The sequence below is a fragment of the Trachemys scripta genome, chromosome 3 (genome assembly GCF_013100865.1).
Source record: "Trachemys scripta elegans isolate TJP31775 chromosome 3, CAS_Tse_1.0, whole genome shotgun sequence".
In the NCBI taxonomy this organism is placed as follows: Eukaryota; Metazoa; Chordata; order Testudines; family Emydidae; genus Trachemys; species Trachemys scripta.
In genome coordinates this window covers 194601148-194618881 of record NC_048300.1, presented here as the reverse complement: position 1 = coordinate 194618881, position 17734 = coordinate 194601148, and positions in this window count along the sequence as shown.

Below are 17734 nucleotides of genomic sequence, written 5' to 3'. Positions count from 1 at the left end.
GGGTGAACCAGTTCCATTGCTTTCCAGACACATTTTAACAGTACGGCTTTTAAAAAAATGTGGTGAACCGCCATTTTGACAGCAGCCGTGTAAGTTGTTGGGAGAACAGTGAATGGGTGGCATATTGGCGTTGCGTTGTGTGAGTGTGGTGTATCTGTGTTGCGCTGTGTGCGTTTGGAAAGCCTGAGTGTTTGAATATATGGTGCGAAAGGCTTTCATGCCATGATTGTCCTGGGTCTTTATTTCTCTCAAGGAGACTTTGCTGGTGAGGCGCAGAGATAAGAGAGCTTTGCAGCTTTCACCATTTAAGAAACTAGGATCAACTAAATTTAAAAAATCTTAAATTATGGGGTTAAGGGCCAAACTTGCCCTCCAGCTTTCTTCATTCCCCGAATCTAGCGATTCACAGTGTCCCCAATTTTCCGTAAAGCTTAAGTGCAAATTGCTAACTGGAGCACAGTCTCCTCTTGGCCTCCTTTTCAGATGGGCACCCCTCAGCAGTGCAGTGTAAAGGAGAGACATTAGGTGATGTGCTTATAGGATTAGAGTCAATGGAAAAAATAATAATGGCTTTGATTTGTGTGTAGGATTAACCATTCCTGTACCCCCAAAACCCAAATAGCAAATAAAAACTAAGGATCCTCCTGCAAGAGTCAGGAATGATCTGACCCCCAAATTTACATGTGTAGGTCAAATGCCAGCATTTAGCCCATAAAGGATTAGTAGCATTATAAGTAAGTGCTTGATATGAGACTTATGGCATCTAGATAGCAAAGTGATAGATGTAGAAATAAGTATTAATACATCAATGATATAACTCTAGGGGAGGGGCGGGCAAACTTTTTGGCCTGAGGGCCGCCTCAGGTTTCGGAAATTGTATGGAGGGCCGGTTAGGGGAGGGGGTTGTGACCCAGCCCCCACCCCCTATCTGCCCCCCCCCCGGACTACCGCCCCATCCAACCTCCCCTGTTCCCTGACGGCCCCTCTGGGACCCCTGCCCCATCCACACACCCCCACTCCCTGTCCCCTGACTGCCCCTGGACCCCCGCTGTCCCATCCAACCCCTCCTCTCATTCCTGATGGCCCCCCCAGGACCCCTGCCTCATCCAACCACCCCTTCTCCCTGTCCCCTGACTGCCCCCAGAACCCCTGCCCCTGACTGCCCTCTGCCGCCCCATTCAACCTTCCCTCCTTCCTAACTGCCCCCCCCAGGACCCCTGCCCCCATTCAGCCCCCTATTCCCCCCCAACTGTCCCAACCCCTATCCACACCCCAAACTCCCCTGCCCTCTATCCAATCCCCCTGCTCCCTGTCCCCTTACTGCGCTGCCTGGAGCACCGGTGGCTGGTGGCGCTACAGCTGGGCCACACCGCCGCCATCGCCACGCAGCTCAGAGCACTGAGTCAGGCCGGGCTCTGCAGCTGCGCTGCCCCAGGAGCTCACAGCCCCACCGTCCACAGCATTGCTGAGGCTGCGGGGGAGAGGGGAGAGCAGGGGAGGGGCCGGGGGCTAGCCTCCCGGGCCAGGAGCTCAGGGGCCGGGCAGGACGGTTCCGCGGGCCGGATGTGGCCTGCGGGCCGTAGTTTGCCCACCCCTGCTCTAGGGTACCTTACGCAGTCTGAGACATTGCAAACTTCTACACAGCTGTGCATCTGCCAGCACAATATACAACGCAATGTAGGAACTGGGGTCACATTTAGAACTTTCATTTACTAAACTGGAACAAAATGTCTTCCAGAGCACTCAGAGTTTGAGCCTGACCAGCTGACCGCTGAAGAGCAATTTTAAAGCTGTATAAAGACATAACATTTGAAGACTTGGGCCAAAATTTTCCAACTTGGTTGCCTAAAGTTAGTCAACGGAATATAAATGGTTTCATTTTCAGAGCTATTGAGTGCATGCAGTTCCCATTAGCAACAATCAAGATCATAAAACCATATTCCCATCTAAGCAGGACACCAGTGCTTCCATAGACAGTGATGTGTCTTGTATTGTCACCGACTTTTTGCAAAGATCCCATAGGCAAGACACTGCTCCCTTCCTCCCCTGTTACCACACCCACAAAAAAGCAGCATTGAAAAATCAAGGCCAGATTCCTGTTGAGTGGAAATCAATGAGACTCCTCATGGACACAGATACTTCTCATGGGGAGGGGACTCAGATCTAGTTTTAATGAGACTACATGGATTCACACTTCTTGGTTTGCATTCACCTGCCTCCTTGACAATAGGTGATATTCAATTCAATTCTCTATCAGTCCTTTTGAAAAGCTTCATTAATACCCAGCACCCAGCTAAACCATCATGAAGTAGGGAAGGATTTTCAACTGCATTTCATGGGTGAAATCCTGGACGCATTGAAATCAATAAAAACAACAAGGAGTCCGGTGGCACCTTAAAGGCTAACAGATTTATTTGGGCATAAGCTTTCATGGGTAAAAAACCTCACTTCTTCTGCCCAAATAAATCTGTTAGTCTTTAAGGTGCCACCAGACTCCTTGTTGTTTTTGTGGATACAGACTAACATAGCTACTCCCTGATAACTGAAATCAATGGGAGTTTTGCCATTGATTTCAGTGCAACCCAGATTTCACCCTAGAGCAAGAAGATGGCCAGATCCACCTCCCACTGAAGTCAATTGGAGTGACGCGGCATTTACAGACCAAAGGCCTTATGTGAGTGCAAAGTGCTTAAAGGCTGGGTGGGTATTATTTCCATTTGACAGGCACAGAGAGGTGAAGTGACTTGCTCAAGGTCACATGGCAAGTCTGTGGCAGAGCAGAGAATGGCAACCAGATCTCCTGATTCCTACTTTCTTACACCAACCACTAGACAACGCTGCTTCCTCAAAAATGATCCCCTCACTTTCACTGGTGTCCTCCCATGTAAACCGAAAAAAAGCTTTAAAGGCCAAATTTCCCTAGATACATGCACTCACTTCTCCCACTCAAGAGGGACAGTGCAGTGTGCATGAGTATATAAGGCTCAGATTTGACCTTTAGTATACAGTAGAGTAATAAGTTTACCCTATAGAACCAGGCTATTTAATGTGGCTTGATAAACCTAAAAAACAGGAAAATTATCCTTTATATGTGCATGTGTGATTATATACTCTCACTCTGTGTATACACATATGTATTATATATATTATATACTACATCCTATGTAATGTATACACACACTTGATCCTCAATTATCTGGTCTCTTCTTAATCAAAACTCTCTATCTGACTGTTAGATAATATCCACTACATTTTCCATTTAGACAACTTTATACAAGTCGTAAAGTGCGTTATAAAGTGTGTCAAATTTTCTATGTAGAAAACTATATACATATAACACACACACATATTAACACATTTGAAGTTAAGCCAAATTTCACCTTCGTCTTCACCCCACCAATACCTACAATACAAAACCAGATTTTTTTTAAAATTCTGAAACCAAATGGAGAGAAAATGAATAAAAGAACCCCCCAAACAGCCAACAGAAACCTGGCACACGTAGAAAACATCAATTCACTTACAGAACATAAAGAGGATCATGTTTGAGTCTCCTTTTTAAAAAACAAAACAAAACAAAACCCTTTTGTTTGACTGTTTGTTTGTTAGCTCTTGTAATTTGAGAAACGTCACTGTAGCACTCTCACCTTGAACCAGAGTTTGAAACTTTTTGTGTTTCTTTGTACAAAAGAAAAAACGGTTTGGGATATGGAAAATAGTTTGGAAATTTGAGGTTGGAGAGAGAATAGAGGGAGAGAAACTGGAAGATTGCATAGTTGTGAACAGTGGCTTCTCATCAAGGTGAAAAAGTGCATCATCTGATAAAATAGCATCTGATTTTTTTTTTTTTTAGTTCGGTTCCATATGTTTTTTTTCCTCAGTCAACTGTACATGTCACACATGAAAAGGTATTTACAGCACACACACACATGCTAACATTAAACACCTGACATTAAAACAGCCATTCTTTAAATGTTCCATCATAGTTTTTTTCCATGCACATTTGTATTCTTTTTAAATACATTTTTTGCTACATCCTAAAACCATAAACTTGTCTAAACCCATCTCGTGTAATTTTGATCTTTAGCAACATAAAAAGGGGGTAAGCACCAGGAATGGTTTGGCTTGATCACCAAACCTGTAATTCAACGTCTTTTTCTTTTTTCCCTCTTTCTTTCATTCGGTCACTGCCTTGTGTGTTTGTTTGTTTGTTGTTTTTTATTTTGTTTTTCTTAATTTTCCAGAGATGGGAAAAAACAATTGACTTTTTTTTAAGCGTTCTTGAGGTAAGAGTTATATGCTAATCACCCATGGCAGACAACAAAGCTTTCAAAAGCGTTTGAGAAATTAAAAGAGTAAGAATAGTAATCATCATAAATAAAAAATCTTCTGACAAAAATATTTCCAGGATCACTTTTTTGCTAATTAGTTTAACCTCCATGTCCCCATCATTTCCTAAAATTAGCAATAGAATTAATCAGAAATGCAACTACATTGGTCTTTCACACTCCCACCTAGCCAAATTAAATGACAGTTACGTATTTAAAAAAAAACCAACAGATACTTCAAAAGCTTTTCATGCTTGCTGTCTGCCTCAAGTGCATTTTAATATATGTCTGATCATTTACATTTATATAGGAAAGTCTTTTTTGTTACACTTTATACAGCATCTCTGCATTTTTGTCTTTTTCTTTTCACTTTTTTTTAAATTTTTGTTTTTTGGATAAACAGTTGGTTATAACAATCTACAGTAAGGCTGCACAGGAAGAATTCTGTGTATTATTTTTTTTTCTAAGAACCAAAGTATATAAAATGAGGTTTGATTCTAGCACCTTTTACAGTATTATTGGTGTTGTTCCCTTTAATAGAAAATAGCATCACTCAACATCCTTTCATCTGAAACGGTACCATGGTTTCGGCAAGACTTTAAGGTATCGACAGAGAGGGAAAAACAAGGTGACACTCTACCCAATCCTGCAGTCCTCACTCTCACAAAACTCCCGCTGACATCAGACAGAAATACCCATGTGAGTAAAAGTGAGTTACATTTACTCTCACATGAGGGCTGCAGGACTGGACTTGCCCAAAGCAGAACAGAAAAGAAAACATTTAAATAGAAAAGTAGATCAAGTTGCTGTCTCAGAATTGTCATTCAACTGGTCATCAGCTGAAACTGTCTGTGGTTCTGTCAATGTGCAAAACCTCATGGAATGACATATGTGGCATTCTAGTGACTGAGTGGGTGCCCAAAGAGGAGAAGCTCAAGGTGAGATAGCATCCCCTATATTCATCACAGCCGAAGTTCCTGCACCAGTCACATGAGCATGATAATTACACACTCCCTGTGCCCGACCAAGCTCGTTTTGATGTCAACAGAAAAATAATCTTTGACAACATCGGGAGCAGGGTTGGGTCCTTTAAACTCATCTTTCCTGATGGCCTTTGGAGAATTGGAGGCCTCCTTTGATCAGGGGGTCCCTCTGTAAAGGCTGATGACAATTTGAAGAAATTGTTTTTGGGTGAAACAGCAACTTTCACAGAGCATGTTTGGGGGTGAGGGGGGGATAGAAAACCAACGCACAGTTCACTCAAAGGAAAGCAAACCCTTCCGTGGATTTTAACACTCTACAGAATGTTGAGCCTTGTCAGACAGCTGTTAGTCTCGCTGGAGTAGTATATATTTCTGCAGAGGAATGGCCGATTCCCCGTACAGCTTCATCAGAACCTCAATTATATATATAATTATAACTATATGATATATCTATCTATCTATATTTATATATGTATACATTAAAGTCTGTTACTGCACTGGCACGTAACACAGAGGAAAAGTACTGGCATTGTAGTTTCCTGCGAGTGGTTGCCTTGACTGGAGTTCTGTGAACGGTAAGCACCACAAGAAAAGGCACCACAAGGTTTTGAGAAGTTAATGGTCTGTCTTCACTGCCCTAACCTCGCCATGGTGAACAAACACCTTTCAGAGTTAATGAGGACACTTTGGGCCAGGCCGAATCCTGATCTCAATACACTTGGTGCAAGTCTCAGAGTCACTCCAATGACTTTGGTGGAATTAATTCAGATTTAGTGGTACCTTGGTGCAACTGAGAACAGATTTTGGCCTTTAAGGAGAACATTAAAAGAATCTGAGAATGCTTATCTAGTACTTTGGATTTCTACATCCTTCCTAGACAAAGGCCCACATTTTTTTTTTTTTAAAATAAAAGCAAGGGTGTAAGGAGAAGTATATCTTGGTCTTAGGGGCTTGATCTTGCTGATTGCCTGCTAATAGGTGTTGAGCACTCTCAGTCACACCAGAGTAAACAGAAGTTGAAGGTCCTCAGCAAACCTGACAGGCCCCCTCATCACTGTGCCGAATCATAGCAGAAACGTCCAACCCTCCAGTGCACAAGAGTGCTGCAAAGAAAGTGTCTTGCTCAGACTGTGACCTTGGCTGCTTCAGCCAAGTCACTTAGGATTTACTCTCAGATGAGGAATCTGCACCTTATTTTTCCTGGGCCAAATCTTGTGGTCCTTATGCACTCCTTAGTCAGTCAAAACCTCTATAGTAGCAAACTTTCTATCTGTATTTCTTTTGCTAATAAAGTCTCTCTCTCTCTCTCACACACACACACACACACACCTCTGACCCAAAATACCTTTAAATAAGAGGAAAAGCCAATGGAATGAGCCAGAGAACATACTCAGAACCCTCCTGTGAAACAAGTAGTTGAAGAGGTCACTCCAAACATGACCTATATAACTAAGTGATCTTCTATGAGGAAGGTAATTGCTTGGTGATTTAAAAATAAAACAAAAGATTCACAGGCACTGTTTGCCAGGTAATAGCACCAGTTTTGCATTTGTGTTGATGTAACTTAGCCCACCCTTTCTGACCTACTAAAACCTTAGCAGGCTGGTTCAGATGAAAGACTAGTGGGCCTAGTTCTGCCCTCAGCTAAATTACACCGGCTCAAGAGTAAATCCACTGAAGTCAGTGAATTTGTGCTGTTGTAAGCGAGTGTAGAATCAGGCCCACATAGCATGTTCTCTTTGTCTGCTCAAACAAAAGGGGAGTTGTCAGGAATAATCATCAGTCACAAGATCTGGGTGTGAAACTTGGTTGCAAAAGTTCAAAAACGGGGTTGAAATGCCAGCGCAGCGTGCCAAAGACGGGGCTTGAAATATCCCTTTCTTATTCTCTCCTGGGATCTGCCACTTTGATTATTTTGTACTTGTCAGAACACGGGTAGCAAGTTCTGCATTGGAGGCCTCTGCTGATTAGTACCTGCCCCTGTTTGGGATTCCTGAAGGAGACGTGTTTTCTCTTGATGGGCATCTTCGCCAGTAAATTGTAATGCGTAAGGATTTGAAGGTTTCAGAGTAGCGAAGAAGTGGGCTGTAGTCCACAAAAGCTTATGCTCTAATAAATTTGTTAGTCTCTAAGGTGCCACAAGTACTCCTGTTCTTCTTTTTAAGGATTTGAAGGGCAACATTAGCTTCGGAAATTGGGTCCTCATTTTGGGCATGAATTGGCATCAGAATGGACTATGGTCCATAATCATCAATCACCAAGTGCCAAGAATGCTAAGGCAAGATTGAAGACGCTAACATGACTGGATGTCGTACTATTAGCAAAAATATACCAATTTTATGGAAAATTTAGACGGATTGTCAGGGAAAGCTTCTTGACAGAGAGGACTAGCTGTGATGGAACCCCATTCTCTGGATCATTTAAAGCCAGCCGGGACTAAGCTTTGGAGAATAGTGTGTGGGGAACAATCCTGAACTGGTCCTGGAGATGCACTTGATGACCTGATAGATCTTCTCCATCCCTTATGTCTCTGATTCCATGGTAAAAAGATGTTCTGCTAACTCAGTGGAGTTCTCCACCCGCCCTGCCCTCCTTTCGCACTATCCCAACACTTTACAAATGGAAGCAAGTGCACCGCAGATGGTGGGGAAATGCACCACATTCAAGTCTGGTGTGACCTCGTACGTGGGCATCCATGTTCCTACTCTAATTCCAAGATCACCTGAATTCAGACAAACCCAGCCCTATCCCAGACTAGCAAGGGTACGGCAATGGGATGAAGCGTGCTACTCTGACCTGTTAGCTCTGTCCTAGAACAACACTGGCCAATTCTACTGTCCCCTTCATTTGAAAGTCTCAAAGCACGCTACTAACATGGATTAAATAATCCTCCTCCTTGTAAGGGTCACATCATCCTTGTGTACCCGTTTTACAGCTCAGGCAAATAGAGGGTAAGTGACTTGTCCAAGATCACACAATGATTAAAACTGCACTGTAAGCTCTATGGGGGCATAGACCATATTTTCCTTGTGTTTGTACAGTGCCTAGCACAATGATATCCTAGATCTTACTGAGGCCCTGGAGTGTTCCCACCATACAAATAATAAGTAATTATAATAATAACTATTTGGCAAAAGCAGGAAAAAGGACCCAGGAGTTATGATTCCCAGTCAACTGCTCTGACACTGTCTACCTGCCATTCAATAGCGCTTATGGTATTTGTGCTCTTTGAACTAGATCCATCTGAGGGCTAAAGTGCAGGAATCCTTTCCTGGTTTTCAATTTTCCATATAAAAATGACATTTTAAAAAGATAAATATTAATTGTGCTATTCTCTAGAGCTGTGCCAGTTTTGTAGTGATATAAAAATTCAGGACTCATCAGTACTCTTCTTGGGGTTCACATTCATTTTAAAAGGTCTGGTGAGTTTATACAGCCGAGGATCTTAATTAATGTTCTGAAAGTTGTTTAACTAATCAATCAATCAATCATTATGACACCCTCGTGAGGTAGGCAAGTCTCACTAACTCTGTTTTTCACATGGGGAAATGGGCAGAGATCTCAGTGACTTGCCCCAAGCCTGTGGTAGAGATGGGAATAATCTAGATCTTCTGGCACCATGTTTTCTGCTTTATGCACAAAACTGCTTTCAAATGCATAAACAGGGATACCATTGATATTAGTAAAATTAAAAAAGCCATCACTTAGGAAGGAACAATCAGTTTCACGCATACAGAAGGGGAAGAGACTGTCTAGGAAGGAGTACGGCAGAAAGGGATCTGGGGGTTATAGTGGACCACAAGCTAAATATGAGTCAACAGTGTGATGCTGTTGCAAAACAAGCAAATATGATTCTGGGATGCATTAACAGGTGTGTTGTGAGCAAGACATGAGAAGTCATTCGTCCGGTCTACTCTGCTCTGGTTAGACCTCAACTGGAGTATTGTGTCCAGTTCTGGGCACAGCATTTCAAGAAAGATGTGGAGAAATTGGAGAGGGTCCAGAGAAGAGCAACAAGAATGATTAAAGGTCTTGAGAACATGACCTATGAAGGAAGGCTGAAAGAATTGGGTTTGTTTAGTTTGGAAAAGAGAGGACTGAGAGGGAACATGATAGCAGTTTTCAGGTATCTAAAAGGGTGTCATAAGGAGGAGGGAGAAAACTTGTTCACCTTAGCCTCTAAGGGTAGAACAAGAAGCAATGGGCTTAAACTGCAGCAAGGGAGGTTTAGGTTGGACATTAGGAAAAAGTTCCTAACTGTCAGGGTGGTTAAACACTGGAATAAATTGCCTAGGGAGGTTGTGGAATCTCCATCTCTGGAGATATTTAAGAGTAGGTTAGATAAATGTCTATCCGGGATGGTCTAGACAGTATTTGGTCCTGCCATGCGGGCAGGGGACTGGACTCGATGACCTCTCGAGGTCCCTTCTAGTCCTAGAATCTATGAATCTATGAAAACCAACTATGTCGGTATTTCCTCTTTGCTCAGCCTAGATTGAGAGATCAATACTCTTTGTGGTACATGACATGGTGTTGAAGCATTCGTGAAGGATCACTAGATGAAGATTTATTTCTACAATTCTTAAAGTGTGTGTGGGGGGGTCTCTGCAGTCTCACCTGATTCTGATCTCACACTGCTTCTACAGCAGTGTGATTCCATCAGCTTCAATGGAATGATCTGGCTTTACACCCACTGCCTCCAATGGCAACTACTAGAACTAGATAGGAACTCTTCCTTTCACGCAAATTTTGGACATTGTGAAATTACTTTTTGGTCTCAGTCCTAAGAAAAATCAAAAATATCAAAACATTTTTGAGCCAAAATCTGGCGAAAAACTTTGAATCAGAAACATTGAAGCAGAAAATGTCAGCGTGGTGGATGGAAATGAAATAAGTCAGCATTTCAGAACGAAAAGGCTGCTTTGCAAGGATACTCAAAAATGAAAAAAAAAATCACTTTGTTTAGAAATGTCGCGGGAAAAAAAGATGTGCTTCATTTTGAGTCTCCTAACTGGCAAACTGAAAAAAAAGTCAAATGGTGGCTCCCACTCTGTTGTTGCTACAATTTCTGTTATGCCGGACTTTCAGATTCACACCTCTACACGAGATAGTTCACAATCTCAGACAGGCTGTTTATCAGGAATGAAAAAAGCGGACACCTAAGGCACTCCGGTAATGTAAAAGGGCTTTAAAATGGGTTTAAACTAATTGACACCCCCTTTAAGGCTCCAGAGCAGTGGTAATGGGGCTTTAGGGTAAATGAGAAGCAGGCTTCTAACATTTATCCATGATAAATTACCCAACTCCTGGTCAGTCTTCAGTGTTTCTTAAAATCAGATTATTTTAAAAATGGATGAAGTAATGCAATAGCAATTTTTTTGGGGGACGGGGAGGGGCAGAAATTTGGGAATGTTTGGGGTATGATCTCCATTACAGCAGTGTACATTCAAAGTAGATCCTTTGAAATCAAATGGAGATCCTCCAAATTCACACCAGTGTAACAAAAAGCAAAATCTGACCCGGGAAAGATGGTAATTCCTCCCTGGGAATGAAAATCAAATCCATTCCTAATGTGACTGAATGACGTGTATCATCAGCTGTGCCTTCCATCATCTTGCTTCGTTCTGGGGCTGCACTCGTTTGTAAAGAACAGCATTTGCTTCCAACACGGAGGGGAGGGAAAGGAAGAAGTGGCAGCGGTTCAAACAGTTCCCGTGTTGCTTTTGGGGACGAGGGGCTCTGGCCGTGGTGACAGGTTTTGATACTGAACAAACACAGCTAGCACTGAAAAGTTGAGCTGCCGTCCTTCTGGTTGGTCCGTGACAAAACGCCATTCGTGGGGAAATCTGAGAATTTGTTTTGAACGTATGTGGGAGGTTTAACCCTCATTTCATTATTTGCATTATGGGGGATTGAAAATAGATTTGGGGCATTCATCTCAACAACAGAGGGCCAAATTTGCCACGTGTGTAAACAGTTTAACGCCACTTCAGGCAATAGAGTTGTATCCACTTTATGACGGCAGCATAGTTGCCTCAGTGTTACTAACAAGAAAGCATTCTTCTTTGTACGGCTGCATCAAGGTCAATTTGGAAGAGATGCACGAAGCAGCCACTACTCTCACTGTAGTCAGAGGTAACAGGTTTTGTTTAGAGAAATGTCATTCAGTGACATAGTTGGGTTTTTCCCTCCTATTTGGTAGGGTTAGAGGCAGAACTGTTTTACTCCACTCAGGACATGTTGTTTCTCAGGATTTTCTTAAACTGAAAGAGAATTCTGTCATTGCTCAGATCTTCCTTATAATTTGGCACTTTTAGTGCCCGAAAACAGGCCTGACTATGTCCAAACTAGGTCCAGGTTAGCTTGAGAGGTCTGCAAACCATAGCAATCCATCTGATGAACCAGGCCTGAGCTTGAGATTTATAAAGACACCCACCAGCCCGGTGAGTTGTACCCAGTTTGGCATCCAGGGACAGAATTTTGCACAATCCTAAGGGAAGTTCTACAGCCAAATGCAGAGGTAGTGAAAATGGCTGCACACAAGTCAATGGAGTTGAACCTGTTTACACCAGCCTCAGATTTGGCCTTGAATTTGGCTTCCATGCCCGTTTAAGAAAAGGAAAGGATACAACGTGCAATATTTCCAAAGAGGAATTTGGACCCCGGATGCTCTTTCATCCCCATTTGCCCAGGAGAGTAAAAAATAATAATCCAAGAAATGTTTATTTCAAGCCCCCCAAACTGCTGGTGCCTCAACCCTGAAATATTCATCTTCATCATCTCCAAAAGCCCTTTAGAATTCAAAATGTATACATACATATTAAAACATATATTATATATATATATATATATATATATACACACACACACATGCTCCTACCCAACATATGTGCGTGTATAGATTTCTATATGCACCTATCCACAGGCACACACACACACACACAAACCAAATAGATCCTTTAATTCTGAAAATTCATTCTGTCAACCTCTGTTCATAAATAAAAGGTTGGCGCTTACAGTAGATTCTCTCTTTTTTTTTCTTTGCCCTTGAAATAGCCAAAGTTACTTAAACTAAATTAAATTTAAAACAGCCAATAATGAACAGGGCCAGCTAAGTCTATTGTTAAACAATGCACTTCCACGGAAAATTAACTCATTATTTAGCCAGAAGGTAAACTTTGTTAATTTCTTCAATTAGATAATGCTCTAGACCAGGGGTCGGCAACGTTCGGCACGCGGCTCGCCAGGGTAAGCACCCTGGTGGGCCGGACCAGTTTTATTTACCTGCTGATGCGGCAGGTTCGGCCGATCGCGGCCCCCACTGGCCGCGGTTCGCCGTCCCGGGCCAATGGGGGCGGCGAGAAGCCGCGGCCAGCACATCGCTCACCCGCGCCGCTTCCCGCTGCGTGCCGAACGTTGCCAACCCCTGCTCTAGACACCCCATGTGCTACAGACAACTTGCTTCTTTTGCTAGGGGGCCCACAATGAGCTTTATAAGCAACTGATATTTAAATTTATTTTCTTGACTAGATACATGTGACCCTTCACCCACTTCAGTGCCATGCCATGCCCCCTCGAGCCCATCAGAGGCCACCCCTTTTAAAGGCACGGATGTTCAAAGAAAGGGAGCGGCACGACAGATCGCATGGATCAGGCCAGAGAGGAAATGCCTGTTCTCCCGCCAGTGTCTGTTTGGATGTGCGTTGTGGCCCAGAAGAGGTTACATTACAGCCTTCTGCAGTGTGGGCACAGCAGTGCCGAAAATAAATGGCTGGGGACATGAGTGGTGAGAGGCCCATCTACAGTACCGAGGCTTCTGAGTTTGCTAATGGCTGTCTGTCCCCGATGGGGAGTCGGGGGGGCAGTCAGGCTGGGAGGCAAGTAACGTGGAAGAGTCTGGATACCCACGGGGCCTGGAAGCTTTGAGCTGCCTCTCCACTGTAGGGGAGGCTGACCCCAAATGCACTGAGCAGACCGAGAAGGGCATTCCTAGCTGCATGCTCTCTTTATCCAATCCAAGTTCCCAGTACGACAAAGCAGACTTTGCAGTCCTAACTCAGGGGCGAGACAATGGGAGTTTTGCCTGAGTAAGGAGTGCAGGATCACGAACAATTTATAATAAACCAAAGACTAACTCTCCTTGCTCCTCCAGGCATACACAATGGTGGCCTTATAGAATGATGCTTAGAGCTGGTCAGAAAATTAGAAATAGAGAAATCTGGGTGAGAAACAAACAAATTGTTTCGTAAAAAGTGTCCTTCCCCCCACCCCCTCTATTTTCTGATCAGTACTACTACTAATAGTCAGAATAATTAACTGTGTTCCTTCCAGGGTTTGAAAGCAATTTACCCCTGATGTAGCCTCACTGACTTCAGTGGAGCTGTAACAGGGGTGAATCTGATTTGATGGACAAACCCGGTAGTCCGAAAGCTCAGTCAAAACTCCTATTAACTTCAGTGGGAGTTTTGCCTGAGAAAGACCCTGCTCTAGTCTCGGTGGGCGTTACATCGTTTTACTCCTTGAAAGTAAGTACCTTGAGAAGAAATGGACGTGAGCCATTTGGAGCATGCAGTGTGTTTGTTGCGTCTACTTTATTCTCTCCACTCTTTGCGTAAGGAAATATAGTTCTAAAAAAGCTATTGTCTAACAAAGTAAACTGTGATTATTATTGTGCTGTGCTAGGCAGTCAAGAAACGTAAAGGCAAGAAAACAAAAAAAAACCAAAACTAAACAACCCCCTTTCCCCCCCACATATTTTCAGTAACAACGTACCAGCCTCCCAAATAAAATCAAGGCTATTCCAAAGCAGCGTGAGCAAGTATTTCACTGTATTCAGATGGAAGCTGATGGCTGAACGATCTAGTGCATGTTAACCAAGGCTGATGAATACAACCTCCAAAAATTCAAGTATTCATTAGTAATCTGTTCAGTTTCTAAATGATTTCATTGACTTTTAGTTTCAAGTTTCCATAAAGAGAGAGAGAAAAAATGAATCACCTGTTGTGTAAAAAAATAATATTGCAAACAGTGCTAGGAAGATATTATTACATATGATCAAGAAAGCAAGGGTTCCATATTTAGATTACATGCAATAGCCTCAACTCCTTGCAGCTGGGGAGAGAAAAGACTTAAGCCAGCTTTCTGGATGCACATATGTACTGCATAATTCTGTTTCCCTTTAGCAAGTTGTAAAAAACCTTTGCACTTCCATTTCTGATAACACAAACCCAGTAATAATAATACTTTGCACTTCATAGCACCTTTCGTCAAAGTGCTTCACAAATGATTACATAAGCCTCACAACACCCCTGTGAGGTAGGTAAGTATTATTATACCCATTTACAGATGGGTAAACTGTAGGCACAGAAAGGTTAAGTGACTTGCCCAAGGTCACACAGCAAGTTTGTGGCAGAGCTGGGAATAACGCCCAAGAGTCCTGTCACCCCATCATCTGCTATAATTTTTACACCATGTTCCCTCTCCACCCTGGCCTTATAAAACCATCTAACAAACAAATCAATACATAACTCCAAAAAACTCAGCATGTTATAACGTCCCGGGTTTGTCAAGACAGCTACCTTGCTGCATGTGTCCCAAAGGGATAGGAAGTACTGTTTATACTCTCAGATCATTTTTGACAGCTTGCAAATGTTTTTAATATACAACAGGAAACAAACCTCCACATTATCCCAACAAAATTGTGTGTTTTTATTACAGCTTCCAATTGGGTTATGTATTTTGTGGGCCAGATCACTTACTCAGAATTATTTTTAGTGCTTTAGAGGGCATAAATGGTCGACCTCATCATAAATGAAGATCCAGTGGGAACATATGCAGCTATCTGCCATTTCATTTGTCTAGAGATCTTTTTATTTAACACGACACCAAACGTCCCTAGCGCTCAAACTTTAAGTCATGAACGTTGGCTGAACACAGACGATATTTTGTTCCGTGCGATGGCTCCCGCCTTCCCCAACAGAAAAGTGTTACCGTAGTGGTATCTCCAAGTTTAAACACAGCACAACAAAACAATTCTCAATGCGCTCATGGAAAAAGTCCAAGAATCGCTACCCTGATGGTCTGGAAATGCATTCTGCACACAGTGAAAAGTTGCCCACGTTTATTTGGGATAGCTTCTAAACCTCCTAATTCACCCCTGGCTGAGACTCTCGACACCAGAATACACCTGAGCTTCAAGGGGAACCCCAGCCACAGAACCGTCATCACCCCAGGCTACTACCCGCCCCAAGAAACGCCAGGGCCGTGGACAATTGTTGAAATAACAGCATGCAATCTGCAGCAGTAGAAAAGATTGCAAGTGAGCTCACATCCCCTCTACCCCTCCAGAAAACGTCCCAAATCCACCACCTTGGTTTTTACATGATCGTCCTTCAGCAGATCTATTTTTGTTGTGACCCAATTGGACTAGAACAGAGTCCAGCAGAAAACGAAGCAAACAAAAGACTAAGTGTCAGAGAAAAGCCTATCTCTACAATTTTCCACTGACCCTGGCAGCTTCCAAATTGCCTCCTGCAAAAGTGGCACAGCAAGCAGGCACTAGAAGGTTTCACAGATGTACAGTAATAAGTTTTCCTTTTCAAAGCATATCTAGGCTTCAATTAAACCGTGCCGGGCGAACCTTAGCCCACATTTTCTGAAGGTGGTTGATCATGCTACAGGGGTGTTGGTGATGGTTGTTTTCTTGCCCGTCCCGGGCAAGGACTGGAAACATGGATAAATTGTGAAGTGAATCTCACGCTTTAAAGATATCATAGAATCATAGAATATCAGGGTTGGAAGGGACCTCAGGAGATCATCTAGTCCAACCCCCTGCTCAAAAGAACTAAATCATATCGTGAGCGAAGAGCAGGGGACAGTTCCTATTGAAGTCAATGGCAACATTTTCCTCTTCATTGTGAGGAAAAAGTTTATAATCTCTACTGAATGGAAGATTAAGCTTGAAGGTGGGCATTTTTGTGATCTTGCACCTAGCCCGCTTTTTAAAATACAAAACTGCTCACCGCTTTCGGCAGCGGTAGAAACCATGAATGAATCGACACGGATAATTAGCCCCGATCAAATAAGCTATTACAAATATTTACCTTTACATCAGTGTTTTGCTAACGTTGTCTATCGGCAATTATGTAACGCAGCCGCACAGCTACAATTTGGTTTGGGTAGGTTTAGAATGAATCCAAATCTTATGTGTGTGGCAAAGCATGACCTGGCGCTGGGCCAATGCCTGTATTTCCATTGCTGGTTTGGAGTGTTCTGAACCATTCACATCTTCAAGTTAGCTGCATGCAGATACTGGGCACGCTAGAGATAGACAGACATAAACCCACCATAGCTGTCAGCATCGTTAATAGAACGGATGATCCTCAGGACTAAAGAACACAGGTTCGGAGCTAAAAGATGTTCTGTGAACTGCACCAGTGGAGGGAACAGATATAAACCTGACCAGAGCTGGCCTACTTGATCCAGTAGAAGGAGACAGAGCGTATACAAATGCAACTCCAGCATGAGCATGCCAGATCAATACAGACTCACTAATTCACTGTTCTGACTGCGCTTGTCTGGAGCCTTATAAACGTTAACCGATCTCTGAACGATAATGGATTCAACTTTGCTCTTTGCAGCATATTTTTTGAAAAACTTTTTTTCTGGAGAGACTGGAGGGGGCAGTGTGGGGGGGGGGGGGGACAGTGCTAACTAATCTACCAGGTATAGCACGGAGATGCAGGGGGATTAAAAACAAACCAAACCCAGCAATGAAGTGGACACCAAAAGCAAAGGGTACTTGGGAGAAGAGAAGCACTTTGGAGCAGAAGGCGAAGGATTGTAGGGTGACCAGATGTCCCGCTTTTATAGGGACAGTCCCGATATTTGGGGCTTATTCTTACATAGGCTCCTATTACCCTCGTCCCAATTTTTCACACTTGCTGTCTGGTCACCCTAAGTGGATTGGCACCAGGTTAGGTATTAACAAAGGGATTCTGTTCAGTACTGTGCCATTGGCTTGGGTAAAGGAGGGGTAGGGTGAAGAGACTTACCATAATAACGTCAGAGCGAACTCACAGCAATCCGCAGAACTAAGGCCCCCAGTCAGCAAGGTTCTTAAGCACGTGCCTAACTTCAGGAGCATCAGATAAGAGTATTTGCTTGCTTAACGTGAGGCCCTTGCTGAATCGGGGTCCAAGGAAGCAGGAGTGCCATTTCAAGGGGAGGGGAAGGGGCAGTTTTCAGTGGGGGTTCATCCCTGTGTCTGTCCGCTCATGGAGCTGGGGGGGGGGCTCCATGCTATTGTTCAGGCTGGGGGACTTCCACTGAGTGCGTGAGCCCCAGCTGGTTGCTAGAGTCACTGGAGTTGGAGGAGGCAGGTCCTCAGACCCAGTGCCCCGCCCACCGCTGCAACCAGCCAGG